Consider the following 19511-nt stretch of genomic DNA (forward strand, 5'->3'; position numbering starts at 1 on the left):
TTACACTTAGCCCCACCAGTCATTTTACACAGGGCACCTAGACATGTATGCATAAGCAAATAGTTCTCTCTTGTTGCTTGGGACAGGTACTTTAGCCTCACCATCAGTTGCTTCCAGGTATCTATAAAAAGCTAATGCAGGGCTCATGCAAGGAAACCACATGTTCCCGGAACAGATTTTTGTCCTTTGTTAAATATAAAAGACAGCAGGGAAGTTAATTCCGCTAGGAAAAGCCTCTGAACAAATCCATAAAAGAAAACCTTGCTACGTTTTATTAAATAGAGAGACAAGAGCTCTGGCTTAAGAAATTCCTGAACTGTGTGTTGCTGGCAGACTACACTGAAGTATCATGCATACTTGTCCTGTTTTTCACTATATCCCAGGCATGTGCTGCTGGCAGCTATTAAAGACAGGATACTGGGCTACCCAGACCGCTGGTCTGAAGCAAAATGACTGCTCTTTTGTTAGGTTTGTTCTCTCTCTCAAGATTTAGAGGAAAAGAAATGCACGACTGAAACAGCAGCAGTAGAAAGGAAGGGCAGTACCGTGAACAGGTGGGTAAGCACTGTGCACAGCGATGGCGGCATTGCTCAGTCATTAGATCTAACCAACTGTACTTCAACAATAATTGCTCTTTTGAGGAGTCTTTGGTGGATATATTGGAGGCAAGAGGAGAGAAGAAAGAGCCCGTTCAACGGGGCAGGAAGCAGTATCTGCCATGCAGAAGCAGCATCCACCACACATACAAAGCTTGCAAATGCAGGCTGTACAGAGTTATTAAACCTGGTTGTGGGGTCGGGAGAGAGACAGCAGCAACCCACAGTGCAAGCCAAGAAAGCTCCAGCCTGCTTAAAAAAGCACCCACTAATGAAAAACTTTACCAGGAAAGCAGATCACATCAAGGCCACACAGAAGCCTCAGATCCTTTAAGCTGTGCTTTGAAGGCCGGTGGTGACAGGCCGACAGATAAAGGCAAGGTCACAGGCCATCTAGACCCCCTCCAACATACCGTGCAGCTGAGTTGCAAAAAAGAAGAAAAATCATTGTTGCTATTTGACCAAACATTATAAACTAAAAATAGCTGAATATCTCTGATTAGGAGAATTCCCAGGGTTTACCATTCTTGCCACTTGGGGTCCAATTTTTCTCTCTTTTATTATGGGCATTAGGCTTTGGACAATACCAAAGCTACAGAGGGCATATGTTAAGTTAGTCTAAGCCTGCACCGCGCAAACCTTTGCACCCTGTAAGCTACTTTGTCGAATATTTCTGTCTCCGAATGAGCCGTAAAAGGCGCAGTTGTTCTGGCAGCAGCCAGCACAGCTCGCATTAACAGGTTTCATTGAGTATAATTTTCAACAGTATTAATAATTGTCCTCATAAAAGTCCACGAGAGGAACTTAACGGACTAGACTGTTTTTATTTCCGTGAAATTCCTGCTCTTTAAAAAAAAATTCTCCACGCCTGGACTTAATATTCTCCACATTCAGACCTCAACCAGCTCTTCCAGACGCAAACTTTCTTGCTTCGACTGTGTTAGTGCCAAATGAAAAGTTTGGCCAGGTCCTGCAAGTTGAGTTGAAAAAGTCGAAGATGAAAGGGGTGCACCTGCCAGTCAGCCCCCTCAGATGGGCAGGGTGGGGCTCTGGGCAATCATTAGCTCGGAGCAAGGATTTTATTTTGACTGCACTTTTTATTTTGACATCAGCCATTGGGAAAGCCCACGGCACGCTCTGTTCCACAGAGGACAGTAGCAGGCTGGGATTGTCCTCTATGGGTACTGAATCAAAGCATGATTCAGTTCCAGATCAGGATCTTGGGCCTGAAGTCAGGCAGGGGAAGGATTCCTATGCTGTGCTTGTATGCTTGGCTCATTCAGCAAATGCAGAGTACCCCTCCCTCTCCAAGCATAGAGTAGCCAGACTATTGAAAAGCAGCAGTACAGAACATTATGGCTGAAGCTGAGAGAGTCTACTTAAAAACCAAGCTTCAGTAACTTTGCTTATGCACACAGGGAACTGAATTACTAACCTCTAAGTTGAACATGCAGTCATAATTAATGCTCTGAGGAAACGCTCAATTCAAGATGGTTCCTAATTCAGCAGATAAAAAGCAGAATGAAACCTCAACACTGGAAACTACAGCACAAACTTAGAGCAGAGTGGTAACGTTTATCAGTGAGGGTAATAAGCCTAGCAAACTTACCTGTTGACAAGATCCATCACAGAGAATTGTTATATCAGCCTCAGTGTTTCTTTCTTACAGATCTCTTAGCCAAGACAGAAGTTAGAAGCTTGGTGCAGATGATCACAGTAAATATCAAATGGTAGGAATAGAAATAACAAATTGCATGCAAACAGGTAAGGGATTTTTATTTCTTCCCAGATGTCTCTAAATTACCCAAGAAAATAAGAAGATAAAGAAAAAAACTGTGATTGGATCAAATATTTCCTGCCAAGAATGACCAAACCCCTTTGATTTCCAGTGTCAGTGGAAGCAAGCAGCAGGAAAACCTGCACATAAGTCTGAGGACCCAAGCAACACTGAGCAAACCTTAAAACCCAAGATCAGTCTTGGCAAAACAAACCCAGCTGACCATTCGTATGCATTACACTGTTGATCTCTCTTTTAGACCAAGAAAATGCATCACCCCAGGTGTATTTTAGACCTCACAGGTTTTCAGATTATTATAAATCAAATCAATGTGTACTAACTTGTAAACGTTGGCTTGAAAAGTTACACAGCTAGCTGGCCAACCCTGTTCTCTTTATTATCACCTAAAAAAGCAGTTTTCTGTGTGGGTGTTTGTCTGGGACTGTCTTTTCTGAATTAATCCTTGCCTCAATTGTTCATTGCAGTAATTGCAAGCAAACTGCACGGCATTGTGGAATCACAGCGATGACCTTAACTAATGGGAATGACATTGAGGGACCTGAAAACCTGAATACTGGCAAAATTACTAGAGAGGAATTCACAACCAAGTGGAAATTCATGCCAGAGTTTTCCCAGAATGTTTTTACAGAAGACTTAACATATCCCCTCAGTCCTCTGTCACCTAACATGATGCGATTCCATGGGAATCCTTTTGTCCCTTGACTCCAAATTAAGCTTTTCATACAAGAGTGCTGTTTCCAGGAGGACTCTGAGAAAGCAGATTTCCAACACAGCATAACTCTACAGTGAGGCATTTCCAGGGGGAAAGGCTGTGCCAAAGTGCTGACTGTAGAATTCTAAATGAGTGGAAAAGCCACCGCTGAATTTCTCATCAGCCATGCGGATTTGTACAATTAAAACTCAGTAGTATCTTCCAGGGTTTTCAGTGCTCCACATTGCAAACTGTGCCTTTCTTCTTTTCTCTGCAGGTCCGATCAATACAGCTCCTTGCCAGCCTGTTTCTCTTCAGCCATTAGAAAGGGGCAGTGGTTTTGCCTTGCTGCACATGAGCACACACCTCGCCCTCCACGCCCTTCCCCATCTCTGCAGCCCTCTTTTGGATGCTCCTAATAGTTTTAAGGCTTCCTTCCATGCACCCAGTGCTCGAGGTGAGGCTGGGCTCTGCCTCACTTGGAAGAAGGGATAATATCAGCTTCGAATATGTGAAAAAACAATACCCAACAGATACCTGAACTGGACAGCTGCTGGGAAGGGAGCTTGTGCTGTACCCACTATTAGTAGGCTCAGCCACAACAGCAGCCACTTCAGCTGTGCATGTTTGCAGGTGGACAGAAAAACACAGCAGCTTTGCAAGATGGATGGGCTCTTTTCTCTCACATAGCTCATGGCTGCTCATTTGCTTTGTCTGCTTCAAAACTATTGCTGAAAAAAAGAAAAAAAAAAAGTTTGTTTTTAGCAAGAGCAAGAAAACTTGTCTTACTGCTCTCTCCTGGCTTTGATATCAGTCAAAGCTGGCACAGTGAAGGCCTTGTTCCTCCCTGGAAGTTCAAGACAGTTTTGTTTAGGGTAAATAGAGGCTTCAGCAGCTGCTTTATAATAAAAAAGAACCTAATAGACAATAGGTGAATCATTCCCAAAAGCAGTCACTTGACATCAGACACAAAAGCTTCCAGCCTCATGATCAACGAGTCTCCCTGCACTGATATAGGAAGAATTACAGTGGTGCTTTCCTGAAGTGTGGAGCTTTTCCTCTCTTTTTTGCTGGGAACACAATTACAATCCTAGCTCCCCTCCCCTCAGCCTGTGAATTACTGGAGACAAGACTGATGACAGGACTTGTCCCATCTCAGCACCTGGCTGTGTGCTGTGTGCTGGCTTCTTCCTTGTTCTTTGACCTTGGACTTCTTTTTAATATGTGACTACATTAACCTCAAAGACAGAGCTGTTGTTCTTTTTGTCTTATTCTCTGAGACAGAGAAGAAAAAGGAAGCATCATTAGTTCAACCCCAAAAGGCAGTGAGCAGCACAGGCCAACCTCCCTCTGTGTCCCTTACGGTTACAGAGCTGGTGGGCATCTGTATGGAATAGCAAGGTCCATCACTCACAAAGGATCCCTTTCTTTGCAGATTCACCTAACACTGTTTGTGTTAATGCTTCATACTTAACAACATAACAAGGCACTTTTTGAAAAGACTCATTTTGATAAAGGTCTCTACCATTTTCAAGTCATTGCCTAAACAAAGATCGAACAACTTCACATGCAAAACAAAACGCTGGGTGAAAGCACAGGTGTGAAGCAGAGGGAAAGCAGATCTGCTTTAATTTTCACCCTGGACATACATACAAAATAAATAATAAAGCTATGATCAAAGGCCAAAGCTAGCACAGAAGAAAATCTGTGTCAGTGTCTCCATTCTCTGAGGCATGCTCCCACTAAAACGCTTGCAGCAGAATTACTCCAGTCTGATTCAGAGCGGTGCCTCACGTTAGCAAAAGAGCCGGAGGTGCTCAGTGAAGCAGAAGGGAGAAGTGATGAAGTGAAACTATGGAGGCTGGGATTAAAACAACTCTGGGCCTTCATGGAAGCAGGAGCAAAGTCTGATTTTTGAGAGGACAAGGAAGAGGTGAGGCGTGGTGCCCTGCTCAGCTGAAGGCATGTATGTACACATGTGATGGATTTCTGTGTCAGCTGCATTTTGTTTCTTCTAATGCATTATCGTGGAAAAGAAAAACGAATGGTGGGCTTACAACAAAGTATTGCCTTACCAGAGGGGATAACGTTAACTGCAGTAATTCACAGTGGTTGTTGGTTTTATTCATCTTCCTGCCAAGTATTTTTTTCTACTTTCAGGCTCTTGAAGCCCAATCTGGACTCCTCAATGTAGACTTGCAACATAATAAAGGAGGATAGAAAAGACAAAAAAAAAAAAAAGAAAGCTCCTTCAGCAGCAGCCTTGCCGTTGCCCTCCAGTGTTTTCAGGAAGAGAGTGGCTTGTTTCACTATCGGTTGGAAGTAACCATGGCAGAGACAGGATGTTTGGTTTCAGAGAGCAGGCAGTAAGTTTATATTGTCAGAGCAAACACTTGCAGCTCCAAATCACAACATCCTTTGCTGTTTACAAAGTGTGTTATGCCAGAATCAGATGCAAAGATGCACTTCACAGTGACAAAAGAGAACAATGCCATTATCTTGCTTTTGTCAACAGTGTTACAGTGCTGAAGACTTTAGTTCAATATTTGCCAAGCAGTAAAATGAGCAATGCCTGTCAGTTTGTTGACCTAGATGCATCTGTTACAGAAAAACTATATTGAGCAGACAGCAGGTCAGTTTCAATAGCTAGGGACTCACATCCAAGGAGGTAAGTGCTATTGAGTTACAGTCAGATTTACAAGAAAACTGTTGAAATCTTGTCCTGGTTGTCACCAGGATGCAAAAGACAAGTGCCCTTATGTTGAGACACTTCCAAACTAAACGTAGCAGCAGTTTTGTCAGGCAGGCACTACTACTCTTGCAGACTGAAATTTCAAGGGGGATTTAAAATACCTTAAATATCCTTTCCAAAAAAAGGCCGAAAAACTTTCTAAAAAGTTACCTTCCCTTTAATGCAGAATGATCACTGTAGTTTCATTGACAGACTTTCTGCAGTCTTCTATATGCTAGGTCACAGGGCAAAGTGAACAGTACAGACACACTTTTGCAAAGCATGGAACAACAGTGAATTAAAACCAAAATCGAGCATATTCTACCGATTCAGCTTCAAAGGGCTGGCAACAACCAGACTGCAACCTACAGAGCCCACTGCCATCCCTCCCCTGCTGTGCTGAGTGTGCCAGCTCATGCCTGCAGGTGAAGCGTCAGACTCAGGACAAGGTCATCAGAAACCTTCTTAGCCCACATCTCAGTCAGAAAGTGAGACAATTTGACAAATGCTTCATTTGTGAAATCTGCTATTCACAGTGTCTTTGTTTTCACTTTGGAGACTCTGTAGAACTGTTTTTCCCCACCGTGTCCAGGCAGGACTCTGTTAGTTGGATGTTTACCAACCAGTAAACACACTAACAGCCATGACATTTCCCTGGTGTATTAAAGGCAGGGTCCCACCAGTTAGCTCCATCCCATGCTTTCCTAAGACAATGCACATATGTCACAGAGATTCCTCTCCAGCTTATCCAAGCTGTAATAAAGGCTTTTCTTTATGTTTTAAGAGAGGCCTTGGATGCCAAGATACCACTCTGTTTTCTTAAGTAATGTCACAAGACTTCTGGTTTGGCCACACAGTTACTCTTTAGGAATGAAAGGTAGAGTCTGTGCTTCTGCTTGGGACAAGTGGCAACAACACTGCAATCTTTTCTTAATAAAGAATAGAGAAAAAGAGAGAAAGAGGAAAAAAGAGATCAAGAACTTAGTTCAGTCACTCTGGGAACCCGGCCTTTATGCACTGTTTACTGAAAGGATGAGCTGGGAAAGGGTTGAGGGGCAAATGTGTGCCTTAGGTCTCACCTGCTGCTTCTCAGGAGTCATGAATATTCTTATAATCCCTTCTCTTGGCCCGACAGGCTGCAAATCTTTTCATCACAAAGCTCAATTTCTGTGAGGATCCCAGCATTGCTCTAAGCTTCAGCAAGTGGCTGAATATTCCCTTGTTTCCATGTGAAAACAGCCTCTTATCACCAAGCAGTCTCCAATGTTTCTTTGCTACTCTTCATTAATTACACTTGTCTCTCAGATTAGATTGAACACGAATAAATTCTGTTCTGGGCTATGCAGAGAGCAGGCAGTAAGTTCCAATTTCTGAGGTTGCCTAAGTATGCATAATACCTAGTATGCATGCTGAAATACAGGTATATTCACAACGTTTGTGCTACACACTGCAGTTAAAATCAAGATACAAGAAACTACCCCAAAAAGGGATGTGAGTAGTTGCATGAATTAATTATACTGCATGCATATTTCAAGCCAGGTGGCTTTACTGTGAGAATCTCATCTGACCTTCAATGCATCACAGGCCAGAAAGCGTCACCTGGTGTGGGAGCCATTTGTATAAGGCAGAAGAAGACAGGGAAGGAGGTTGTGGTGGCAGGAAAAGCAAACGCTGTGTAAAACCATGTCACAAAGCAGGGTTCAGAGATGAACCCTCACAAGATGACCTACTGCTGCCTGTGCTTCCAGAAGCCTGCCTGAATTCTAAAGTTCAGGCTCTGAGCAATGGAGAACTGTTTTCTTTTAAAATAAATATCCAATGGCTTAAAAAATCTGCCTTGCCAAAAGATCTAATTGATCAGAGCTGCCAGATAAAGGGCAAGACAAAAACTGGTCTTTTGTCCACTCCTTAGAGAAAAGGCATTACATGATAAGAACAAAAGTAATAGCCTTCCTTGTTACCAGTGGAGAATTCTTTTGTTTTGTTTTAAGGGCTTTATACTAATATTCATGCCGACCTTAGTGAGTAAACACACAGAGCTACATACCACCAGCAGTGGAGCCCTGTAAAACTATAAACTCCTTTAAGCAATAGGAGGTGGGGTGGGCAGGGAACAATTCTGTTTGGCTGAAACACTTAGTCCATAATTAATCCTAAACTACAAAGATAATTTGCACATGCAAATAGCTTCAGGTTCAGTGTGTTTGAGATTATAGCTGTTAGATGAGCTTATCTTCCACCTGAGATATGTAAACATGTCACAGAAGAGTCACAAATGAAACATGAGCAAAGAGCTTGTTTTGGGGATGCCCTGAATCAGCACAGGAAGTTTACTTTTCAAGCTTAACACAAATTGTAACATAAAATGTCATAATCAGGAAGGTCTACAAACACACATGGAAAACCTGTTAACATGCACGAGGATAAGATAAACATCCCTTCTGTCTGTACCATCAAGCTACATTCCACCAATATAAAATCATTAATACATCTCTAGCTTTAAGGAAGCACTCTTGCCTGGGTGGTGACTGACCCCTTTAATTCCCTTCGTATTTGTATTTTTCACATCAGCTGCAATACCAGACTACATGAAGTTATTGCAGATTTGTCTCTGTGTCTGATTCGGCTTGTGGAAGCCTTCTGCAATGCACGTGTGCTATACAAAGTGGTGAGCTCAAATCATAAACAGTCCTCTCACTGAATTCCTACTGGAATAGATGGAGTCGTCATGCATCAACCATTCACCTGCCAAAGATGTATGCTGCCGTGGCAATTAAATCATCCACAACGTTTCTCTTTAGTAGAATACTTCCTTGAATACTGAGTGTGAAATCTTTTTCTGCTACTATTTATGTTTTCACACTCCAGATACTGTAAACTTACTGTCTACACTTGAGGGAGTAATATTTCTGTGTTATAGTTGACATCTTTGGAAATCCATTACTTTTCATGTAAGAACGACCCTCCAAACATCATCTCACTGACTGTGCAGAGGCTAAACTGACAACTGCACAGGATAGCTGTGATGACATTGCCATCTCATGTTTTACTGCTGGTCACATTCCTCTATTTTTCCTTCTGGAAAAGGATGCACAGTGCTGGAAGATCTGGTGTTAAAGGACTCATTGCTTCTAGAATTCAGTCGTGGTATGTGGAAAACCATTGCTTTCCTCATCATCAAACACATGAACCAAGGTCAAATCCCTAAACAAACCAACTGTTCAAACCTAAGAAGTGCTCTGCCAAATTCACACATCAGTCTGAAACAGCCCTTTGCAAACTGTTGCTTAGTGTACTCCAAACTCAGTTTTTCCCTCAGCCTCAACAAATCCTTCCTGACAGTAACGCGTTAACACTGGGCTGTTTGAAGCTTGTGCTCCGTTTGCTTCTTGTGTGCTCTTAAGACAGATGTTTCAAGGCATGAAACAGGATATAAACATGTTCATAAAAAAAAAGTGTCCAGGTGTTTAAGCAATGCCAAACGTAAAAGAATTCCATTTCACTGCTTTCTCCTTTAATCTAGCAATTCCAAGGGACTGAGCGTGTCAGGACACGCACCCAGAACCCTTTCCACTTGGGTGAGTTCAGACAAGGTCTGCATTAACTCCCCAACCTGCAAGAAAATTATTTGAAACAAAAGGTTCAGATACGTCCCTTTCCTTCCAACAAGCCTGGAAACAAATGGTACAGGAATGAGGTCAGAAACGAATCATCCGCCTACCATACTGCTGAATTCATTTACCTACCTCAGAGCCCATTCAGGGGAAGGGGTGGGATGGGGAACAAGGGATGATATAAAGCAGAATGAAGCTCTGGGGTCGCTTGCTACATTACAAGATTTGACAGGCCTTTGCCAGCCTTCAGCTTCTTTGTGTCTTTCACATAATAGAGAAACACAAACTGAGCAGCCTGTGATCTGGGGATTGCACTATTAGACGAAGCAAACTCTTTGCAAATGCTAATAGTATTGTAGCATCCTGTCAGGCAGCAACACAAAAAAGGATGTTGATTTTCACATGAACCAGAACAGGCTCATTGTACGGAAGGTTGCAATGAATGTTCCATCCCTAAGCATTAAAAGTCATAGGCAATTGGCTTGTGGAGATGAGGCAAAAACCTGCTTCGGACATCCTTAGATATGCAGAGCACACTGTTAGTTAACACCTGTTCTGCAAGGCTAGCAAGGACGACACTTTCAAGAAAGTGAAAATTACTTCTGGTTATGATTTCTGTAGTGAAATGATTTCTAACCTAAAAAGGCTCATGTTATCTACTGTATTTGACTTCATCTACTGTACTTTAGGTATTGTTGTAAAACTTTTATGAAATACCATTTTAATTATTACATCATGTCTTTGCATGAATTGGGGATGGTTTAGTCCAACTGATTAACCTTCTCTTTGAAATTCTTTGGGTGAAAAACCGGAACAAAGCTCATCTTGTTGGTTGTCACCGCCGCATATAGTACATGAAATCCATCTTCGTCTCAGAAAGTGACACTGACAGACAGATTAGGATGCAGTGCTCCTGAAGCTGTCCTAGACCATACAGACTCCCTGCACCAGCAAGAAAGGACCTTGTGTCAGTGTTCTGCAAAACAAATACAAACCATTTGCAGCTATGTACAGTAGGTGAATTTTCAACAGAAACTGGCTCTAGAACTGCACCAACAGATCTAATTCCAGAATAAGTCCCACAGCCAATAGCAGGCTTGGTTCTGGATTCAGCTCCAGAACCATGCCTGGAAACTCACCAGTCAGTTCAGAAACACTGTGGCAGTATCTGCCAGACCCAACTCCCTCTTGCCAGAATCACTTTTAGAGCCACTTTAGGACATGTTCCTCTGCAACTTCCTGTGCTAACCCAGGCAACCTGCCTAGAGTCAGTTCTAAAAATGTTCCTGGAACAGTTTCCTGTGTTGATTCAGGAATAGTTTCAAGAGCCATTCCAGAAACACTTTCAGTACTAATGCCATCAGTCACTTCTATAGTCTAAAACCACAGCTGTGATTTTTAGCATTTGTTTACAGAATGACAACTTGGATATTTTCACTTTCTGGTGTGTAAAAGCACAGAGGTAATGGCAGAAGTCAGCAGTGTGTATGCAGAAACGTGTTCTCCATGCCAGCACCACAGCATGGATCATTGTTGCAATCTCAGTTTTCTTTCAGTCTCATCCCTTTGTTCCTGTAGTTACATCAAATGCTAAAAATATTCTCAACCACAGCCTCATCATATTAAAAAAATACCTCTGTGGCAAAGGGTATATAAAGCATAGAATTCTAACAAGTGACAGCTGTAGGAGTTATCTGACTACATAGAACCCCATCTTGCAAGAGCTTTATTGTGCATTTTTCTTACTAAATAAGAACAAGCATGTGGCAGGTGAGGAAAGTGTTCATAAAAGCTCTTCTAGCCTGGACATCAAGCTTCTAGAGTCACATCTACATATGGGACAGCAATAACTGGATATACACCAGTTCCTGCTACCAGGGTAGTTCGTAATCAGACTTTTAGTCAAATCTCTCCTTTCTCTCCAGACTTGATTCTTCTTCAAGGAAGTTCTCAAACAAGCTGCACTCAAAGGAAGTAAAAACAAAAGGTAAATACGGGAGGCAAATTTATTACCTGCTATTTTCTGCAATCTTCATCAGTGTACATCCCTTCCATGTAAGGAAGCATGACTGGGATGTTTTTCCTATGGCATCTCAAAAAAACAGAAACGCATCTCAAAGAAAATTTCTGTTGTCACTCTGCAAAAATATAGAGAGATCATTACAGATTGAGTTCATATGGCAACACTAACAAAAATACCCTGTGAACATCTCCAGGATCAGATTCTACCAAGAATGGAGAGTTTTAAATGACTCAAGGGGTTCTGGGTCAAATTTACAGACCCCTTATTTCAACATTTCTCAATGGTAAGGTAATCATTATTTCATATACTGAAATAAAACAATATAATTATCACTAACTTGGCGCTAACACAACACGTCTGAATCAGATGTTTTAGTACCATAACAATATACTTCTTCACAGTTTAACAAATGAGAAAAAGAAAGCCCAAATGACTCTTAAGTACAATAGTACTGTGTTCAAAATCCACATTTTATTTTTCCTTCAGTTACATTTTTACTCAATAAATACCTAGTTGCCATGGAATACATCATGCTAAGTCTTAGATGAGCAGCACAGAGGTTGGAACTAGAACTACAGGTACATCACACTGAGAGATGAATACTGGACCACTAGATGTAATATTTTGCAACATTTACATTACACAGAATTTTCTGACAGTGATCTCTTGACGTAAATGCAAAAGTTTTGTGTATTTTTTTTTATACAAAGAGGAATTTAACGCAAGTACAGACTTATCTCAATTGCTGTACAGCCTATGGAATCTTCTTTCAGAACTGTGCAAATATACATCTCTAAAGTTATTGTCAGAGAATGATGATGATAGAAGCCTTTTTTTCATTTTTCCATTCTTAAAAACTCATTTACAGAAAAGCAGTTTTAAACAACAACAAAAATAATCCCCAAGCAGTAAGATCACCTTGCAGTATTTAACTTCTCAACTTTATATGAATAGCTCTATGTTAAGTTTTCATACAATAGCCTAAGTACTTAATTATCTCAATATCTGGGGAACATCTTACCTAAATTTCTATTGTTTTCACTGTGAGCAAACAGGCACAGTAACTGTTATGAAAGAGTCAGGCTCCTCTCTTCTAATTGCCAGGAGGTCAGAAATCAATAGCCTTTTCCAAAAAGGAAAATAAACCTACATCAATTTTTCAACCTTCATAATGAGACAACTTCAAAACAAGTTCTGTAAAGCCTAATATCTTCTTCCACAGAAGTATTCAGAAGTGTATCCAGATCATCTGTTGCGAAGCGTGGGCAGAAAAGTATAGTGATTAATCACCAGGCACCTACGATACAGAGCCTATATCATACTTACATTTGTCAGAAGTGACTAAAATGCAGGAGAAGAATGACTATACTTAGTTTTTCTTTTTACTGTATTGCATTACAGATATCACGTGGTTATGGAGGGACTTTGTGCGCAGCATTCATATCAAAGCCATTTTGGTCTTACAGTAGCTGTTAGAAACATCGAAGTAATTATTTTTGCTTTTTTTACTTCAAAAGGTTGGACTTGTTGGAATTGTACAGGCTACCTTTCTGTATTTTACACAATCAATTTACTTTGTGGCTACTGGAAAGGGAAGATTTAAAAAGGAGATCAGTCTGTGCAATGGCAGAAATGAAATGTAATCGGCCATGATTCCAAGGAACAACAACAATTAGGAAAGAACTGGTAAAAAAAAAAGCCCCCATTAGTATCATTTCCTGAGCCAAACCTTTTAAGGTGTCAGTGAACAGCAGTCTGCACTTTCACTTGAAAGCACTGGAATTCCTTGAATGACGTCTCTCAAGAGTTTTGAGTTTAACAAAATTCACAATTTCCCCTCAATATCTCAACACCATGCTTAAAATCTGTACCAGAGTGATCAGAGACTGTTTCACTAACAGAGCATAACTGAGAAAAGGCATGACTTTGAAGGGTGTTTTAATGTACACATAAATATAAAAACTTTATGTCAAACTTCTAAGAGCATTTGCAGCCAAGAAACCGACAACAGGTAAAATCCCTTTATGAATCTGATCCAGCTCCACTGTACAAGACAGGTGACAACAACAAAAGCATTTTTTCCTATCAGGAAAAAAGAACTCTTAAATGTAGAACTCTGGCAAGCTTCCAGGCTATCTCATCAAGACGCAAATCAGGTTCTTCTGTCACAGACACATAGCTTCAAAAAATTAAAAAAAAAAAAAATAGGCCGGTTTTGATTGAATTTCTCAATCTCAGGAGACATTATTTTCTTTTTTCTCCAGTGTTTCACAATGCTCCCCCAAAAGGTCAGATACAGAATGGGACACGAAAGCATTTTTGTTCAGCCTTCTTTGTGCATGGTATCCTCGAAAAGTCTGCATTCCTGTGGTAAGTTGCTGCTGAAATAAAGAGGAGATTTTAAATCATGCAAATATATCAGAGCCCTTAGGACTTTGTTTTTGAGAATTAATACTGAGATACGAAATTTAGAAGCGATCTAAGTGCATATAATTTTTATTTACAATATATAATGTCTATAAAGAAAAGATTTCAAAACGCTTTACAGGCAAGAAAATTGCTTCCTTAATTTTCATTCCAGTTCGTTACAGACTGTCTCTTAACACAGAAAGAAATAATGAACCAAGAGTAACCAGATCTGAACAGCTAGCCATTAATTGTATTCCTACTAAGTTTCATATCTGCTTGTAGCATAAAAGCTGAAAGTACAGTTTTACATGTTAGAAGCAAGCAGCAGCAGCTGCCAGGCACTGGAACAAAATAAAAAGGAATTTTCACAAAGTCTGTGTGCAAATACATCCAGGAGACATGAATAATTATTTTATACTGAACAGTGAAGAAATTGCAATAATTCTTTTATCACCTGCACATGATTACCTGCTTGACAATCTATTTTTCTTGATGGAGGGCTTCTATGAAGGCTTCAAGTTTTTCCTGGATTTCCCGAACTTTTTCTGGAGGAATTAAAGAGATTGCAATTAAAGCATCTAAGTACTCCAATTTTTCCACATCGCTTTGAAGAACTTCTGCAAACACAATCCACGATTATCACGCTTTATTAATAACTCTAAAGTTTCCCAAAGCAACCTTACATTAGAAAGGAAATCCTATCCTTGTATTTCAAAAAACTGAGGCTTCCATGAGGTCATGCAGAGCACAACTGCCCTACACCTGCTACGCTGTGGAGAATAGGGACAATTCCCTAAGCAAGTGTCACAAACGCCACGAATCATTCTAAGAAGAGTTAAAAGCCAGTGACCTTCCATCAGGCAGAATTTCAGGGAAGCAAACATCAATATTCAAAACCCCTATACGCAAGGGGGGCAATGCACAGTATTAAGAGTGTTTAAGGCTTACACTTCCTTGCATTTGGGCAGTAACTAGATGGATGTGGGCAGAGCCTCATTTTATATAAAACAATAAGGCTGGGAGCTTATTTCTTTACAAAAGCATTACTAGAACACAGTTTCAAACAGCACTAATAAAAAGGCAATGGGGACTGGGAAAAATACAGATTTTTAGGCATTCTCACCAACTCTTCTCCCAGTCCCATTCAATACTTGTTACCACATAACCTATTTGATTTATTAAGCAGCTTACGAAGCAGGGTTTAGAACCTAATTGTAATTGAAAGCCTGCAAGCTTTCCTGCTTCTCTCTCACCATGTCCTCACTGAAGCTTCTTCTGCGTGTGATTATAGCCATGATAAAAGCACAGGTCAAGAGCATAAGGGAAGGGGTGGGAAGCGTTATGATGCACAGAATTAAGTTAGAGAGAAGAAACATGTAAGAAATGTTTCCCCCCCATAAAATAAAAATACTACTGGATGAGACCTGTAAGTTTCATAGAGATAAAAGTTTTGAGTTTTTCTTTCTTCCTTTTATAAAACTTTTATATATTCTTTCTATATAAATTTAAATTCACTATATATTAATGTTTTCTTCTCTTTATCAATACCATATTTGTAAATGGGCTTTGCTGAAGTAACATTAAAACAGAAAGGAAACAGAGTTGACATCCTTAAAAATAGGATACATAATAGGGGAAGGAAAAACAGGACCTCACACAGGAGTGCAATAGGAACGTACTCAAGGGAACTGAAAGTTTCATCTAGTAACCAAGTCACAATCCCACAGATAACGCTGAACCCACTTTAGAGGAGTACTAGTGGCAAAACTCAACAAAATCCCATAGCCCTGATCTTGTAGAAGTGGAGAATTTTTAACTGGAATTTGAAGTAAAAGATGGAAAACAGCCTGTCAGGGAATGAAGAGGCCTTGGACTTCCATCTGTAAAGTACAGTATTTAGGTGATGAAGGGCAAATCCCTTCTACTCTCAGCACTTCAGTGTCCCCTTCCCCAACGGTGCTTATCTACTACCACAGAGCACCTGCTGGCTTTGGTATTAAATGAAGGTTACAGTATGAGGGTGAAAGCTGTATATTTGGAAATTGTGGAACAGCAGTAGCTGATTTTTACAAGAAAAAAGAAGTCTTGATTCAGTTCAGCTAACATAAACTTTGAATGCTGACAATGAAAAAAAAAAGTCCCATGATCATTGCATCCCTATGAAGTTAATTTGAAGAACTGCTATATTCTTGATGTAGAAAAGTAGGTATTTCTCTTTTACATGTCAGTATGTAAACCTATTCTGCAACAAAGCCAACAACGCTATTTAGCCAGCTACAAAGCACAGCTCACAATATGGATGCTCTGCCATTGCTTATAAAATTAGCATTAAAAAAACCACCCTTTGACTTTGGACAGAATCAACCCATTTTTGAATGTTATTAATCCTGCATCTCCCTCTCCAAAAGTGAGCAGCAGTTCCCAGTGGTAACTGGAGATCAGATCTCATTAGATTAGAGCTCTTAATAGCTTTGATATTATCTGCATATAGTTACTACATATATGTAAGCTGATACATTTCCTCCCAAATATGCTTTTTACATTGATCAAGCCATTGGCTTTGTGAAAGCAAAGAGATTTAGCAGTATTAAACGCAAATATTTTCCCTACTCAACTGCTCACTTATGTCATATTAAAGTCTTGAAAATTAATAGCATCAGCAAAATCTCTAATTATATCACCTTTAAAAAAGGTTTGTGCCAACAAAAGCTATTTTAATTTTCTGATTAGGGCATATTAAAATAACAGGATACCAAATATTTATTCCTCCAAAATGTACTGAATCAGCTGTGTTTGTTCAGGGAACTTTTTATTGCAGGTACTTTATTAGTTTATACTTGGACTGAATTGAAATGATTGCTTAACTGTAATAATTATGAAGTCTCGAGGTAATTCAGTGCTTTGAAAAAACATGCTAGCTATTCTTAAGAAAGAGCAGTTACAATGACTGCCAAATAGCAGCAGTTCCTCACACTCTGCCTTGTACTCCTAGCAGCAGCAAGCCTTCTGCAGCAGCAGCAGCTAGCATTGTACCCCTAGCAGCAGCACCAAGAAACAGATTGCTAAATTTACTTATTTTTTAAATAGGGAAATAGCAGAGTTATGCAGTGACAGTACGCACCTTAATAAATCAGTAAATATAAATGTGTGGCAGTTTTCTGAAGAGTAGAAGTGGAGTGTCTGCAGTTCTGGGTAGTGGTCAATATGCTCACCAGCACCACGTGAGGCTAAATGCCTCTATTTAAAGAAGCTTTTGAATGCAGTTCACTTCTGTGTGTAATAGAGAAACTGCATACCCAAATTTGCATCGTTTTCACTGACAACTTGATAAGAATATTACTGGCTTAAGCCTTCCTGAAAACAAAACGTGCTCTAATTTACAGGAGTACAAACACATCAAACCCAGAATATCACTTGGGTTTCAGACACAAACACTGCACTAGGAAATTAAAAAGACAAACTAAGTGATGTGTTGCTCCTTCCATGTATTGCGATACTTTTTCCACGAAGAAGTAAGCCTTGGATTAAAAGCATTCGGTCGCTGGCAAATTATTTCTGTATCATTCTCAATTACCCCAGTACCTTTATGCAATGCTCCAGTAGGCTGGAAGGACTACTGTCTTACTATATGGTGCTTCACAAGTTTAAATATGTGCTATTGCATCTAGAAAGAGCACAGCGTCTTTGAAAATTTCAAAGCAGAGCTGAAGTTGCCACCTGTTAAAAAACTGATCCAAAAATCAAATGGTATCAACAAAGAACGACTGTAACTGAACATGTTTCCATCTTCAGATCAATGAAAATCATAGGCCTAGGGGCAATGAATGGCTATTCTACTTCCCATTTACCCTGTGTTTACCTAAAAGATAAGCTGGTTCATACATCAACTCCTTATGCCTCTTGATCTGGTCATGAATATTCCCATAATCCTTTCACCATATCCCATAAAACTTCATTGACAGAATGAGGAAATTCTTTCCTTGGATGTCATGAGATCCTCATTCATGCTCAGTCTATCCTTATCTCCATATGAAACGATATTGTTACCCATTCATTTTCTTTTCATTAATCCTGTGATACTAGATCTAAAGGACTTGAACCCAGACTAATTGGTCTGTAATTAGGATTTGGATATGCTGTGAATACAAAAAAACCCCACACTCACAGATATTATAAGCTCGTAAGAAGAAAACCTCTTCAAATATTCATTCTTACAGGGACTGCAAGGTCACTGATGGCAGCCTGTTATAACTGAGATTATCTACCAATTAACAGTGCAGAGGTCAGGAAATCACTGCTAACGTAAGCTGAAACAAATAAAATAAGGTATTTATCAAACAAAACTCTAAAGATAAGGCCAAGTAATCTTATAATAATATTAAACAAATTATGAAAGTAAAGCATGTTACCAACTTATTCCAACAAGGCTTTAAGTAGCAAGAAAACATATAGTTTCCAACTGCATTAATTGATTTAATGAGAGATGCACCCTCTCTCCACAAGACTGGTCTTCATTATGTTTCTAAAGATAAACGAATTTTCAGATATTCAAAGCACACATACTTAGATGTAAATAAGAAACGGGTTTAGCATAAAATTTTAAAAGAAAAATCATGTCTCCCTGCACTACTGCTTGGAGGAAGCTGCATGAGTATTTTATTGTATGAGGCAAAACAGAAAGCTTCCCTGTCCCCTGTTTACAAGTTTGCCCATATGGCATCAATTTGCAGTTGCAGATAACAAAAAATAGTAAATTCTTTCCGGACAGAGATCCATCTTCATTTTATATTTCAGAGCAGCATGTAATAGCATGAAAAAGCATGATAACATTTTCTAATGCCTCACTGTAAATCCTCCTGTGCTACAGCAAAGCGATTTCTACCTCCAACTATTTTTACATGGCTTTGATATTATGCTCTGGGTTTTGGTTACAGTTCAGTTGTTGTTTTTTTCTTTTTTTTTAATCCAATCTTTCTTTCTTAATCCCTTTGTTATCTATGAACATTGCTACTGCTTGCTATGCTACTTGTGTTATGGTTAATTAACCATAAATGCAAAAATCTAGGATTTACTGCTGTGAATGCATCGTCTTTCCTCCGGCAAAAAGGAAAGCCCAATCTGTAGTCAGATTTCACCAGAATGCCCAGAAGCAACTATTAAAAACTGGAAACATGGATCCACAGTTTCCTACTGAAAGCTGAATTCCAGCTTAGGGCTACCTAAGTCACAGATCTCACACATGTACTCAACCCCCTATGCACAGCCAGGTGGAGGATTAGAAAAAAAAAAAAATAACAACTCCTCAAAGTTCAGCCTTTTGCACTGCATTCCTGAATTTTCTAAAGGCCAGGCAAAAGCTACACTTCTTGTTGAAACAGTAAGAGGTAAAGCACTAAAAGCCAATCTAAAAACACCTCAGAAAGCAGACTTCCACCCTCTGTTACAGGACCTGCATCAACATGCTTTCTCTTGTCTCACAACCGCAGCCTATCAGCTCCTATAATTCACCCATCGTTGCAGGGTCACGTCCTGCTGAAGTTTAGAAAATCCTTTGAAACTACACATCACATTTTTTTTTTGCCAGTTTCCTCTTGTTCACATACCGTGTTTTCCTCTGGATGAGGACAAGGGGAAAGCTAAAATTTTAAG

General features: G+C 39.9%; 1 long non-coding RNA gene across 1 annotated transcript; it reads right to left on the reverse strand.

The window, feature by feature from the left end:
• Window positions 1–11894: 11894 nt before the first annotated feature.
• Window positions 11895–19480, reverse strand: LOC104912530. The gene is made up of 2 exons (XR_002118398.1): window positions 14331–19480; window positions 11895–13834 (listed from the first exon to the last, which is right to left on the reverse strand). It is a non-coding gene; the product is annotated as an uncharacterized LOC104912530 (long non-coding RNA).
• Between the last annotated feature and the right edge of the window lie 31 nt (window positions 19481–19511).

The sequence above is a fragment of the Meleagris gallopavo genome, chromosome 11, assembly GCF_000146605.3.
Source record: "Meleagris gallopavo isolate NT-WF06-2002-E0010 breed Aviagen turkey brand Nicholas breeding stock chromosome 11, Turkey_5.1, whole genome shotgun sequence".
In the NCBI taxonomy this organism is placed as follows: Eukaryota; Metazoa; Chordata; class Aves; order Galliformes; family Phasianidae; genus Meleagris; species Meleagris gallopavo.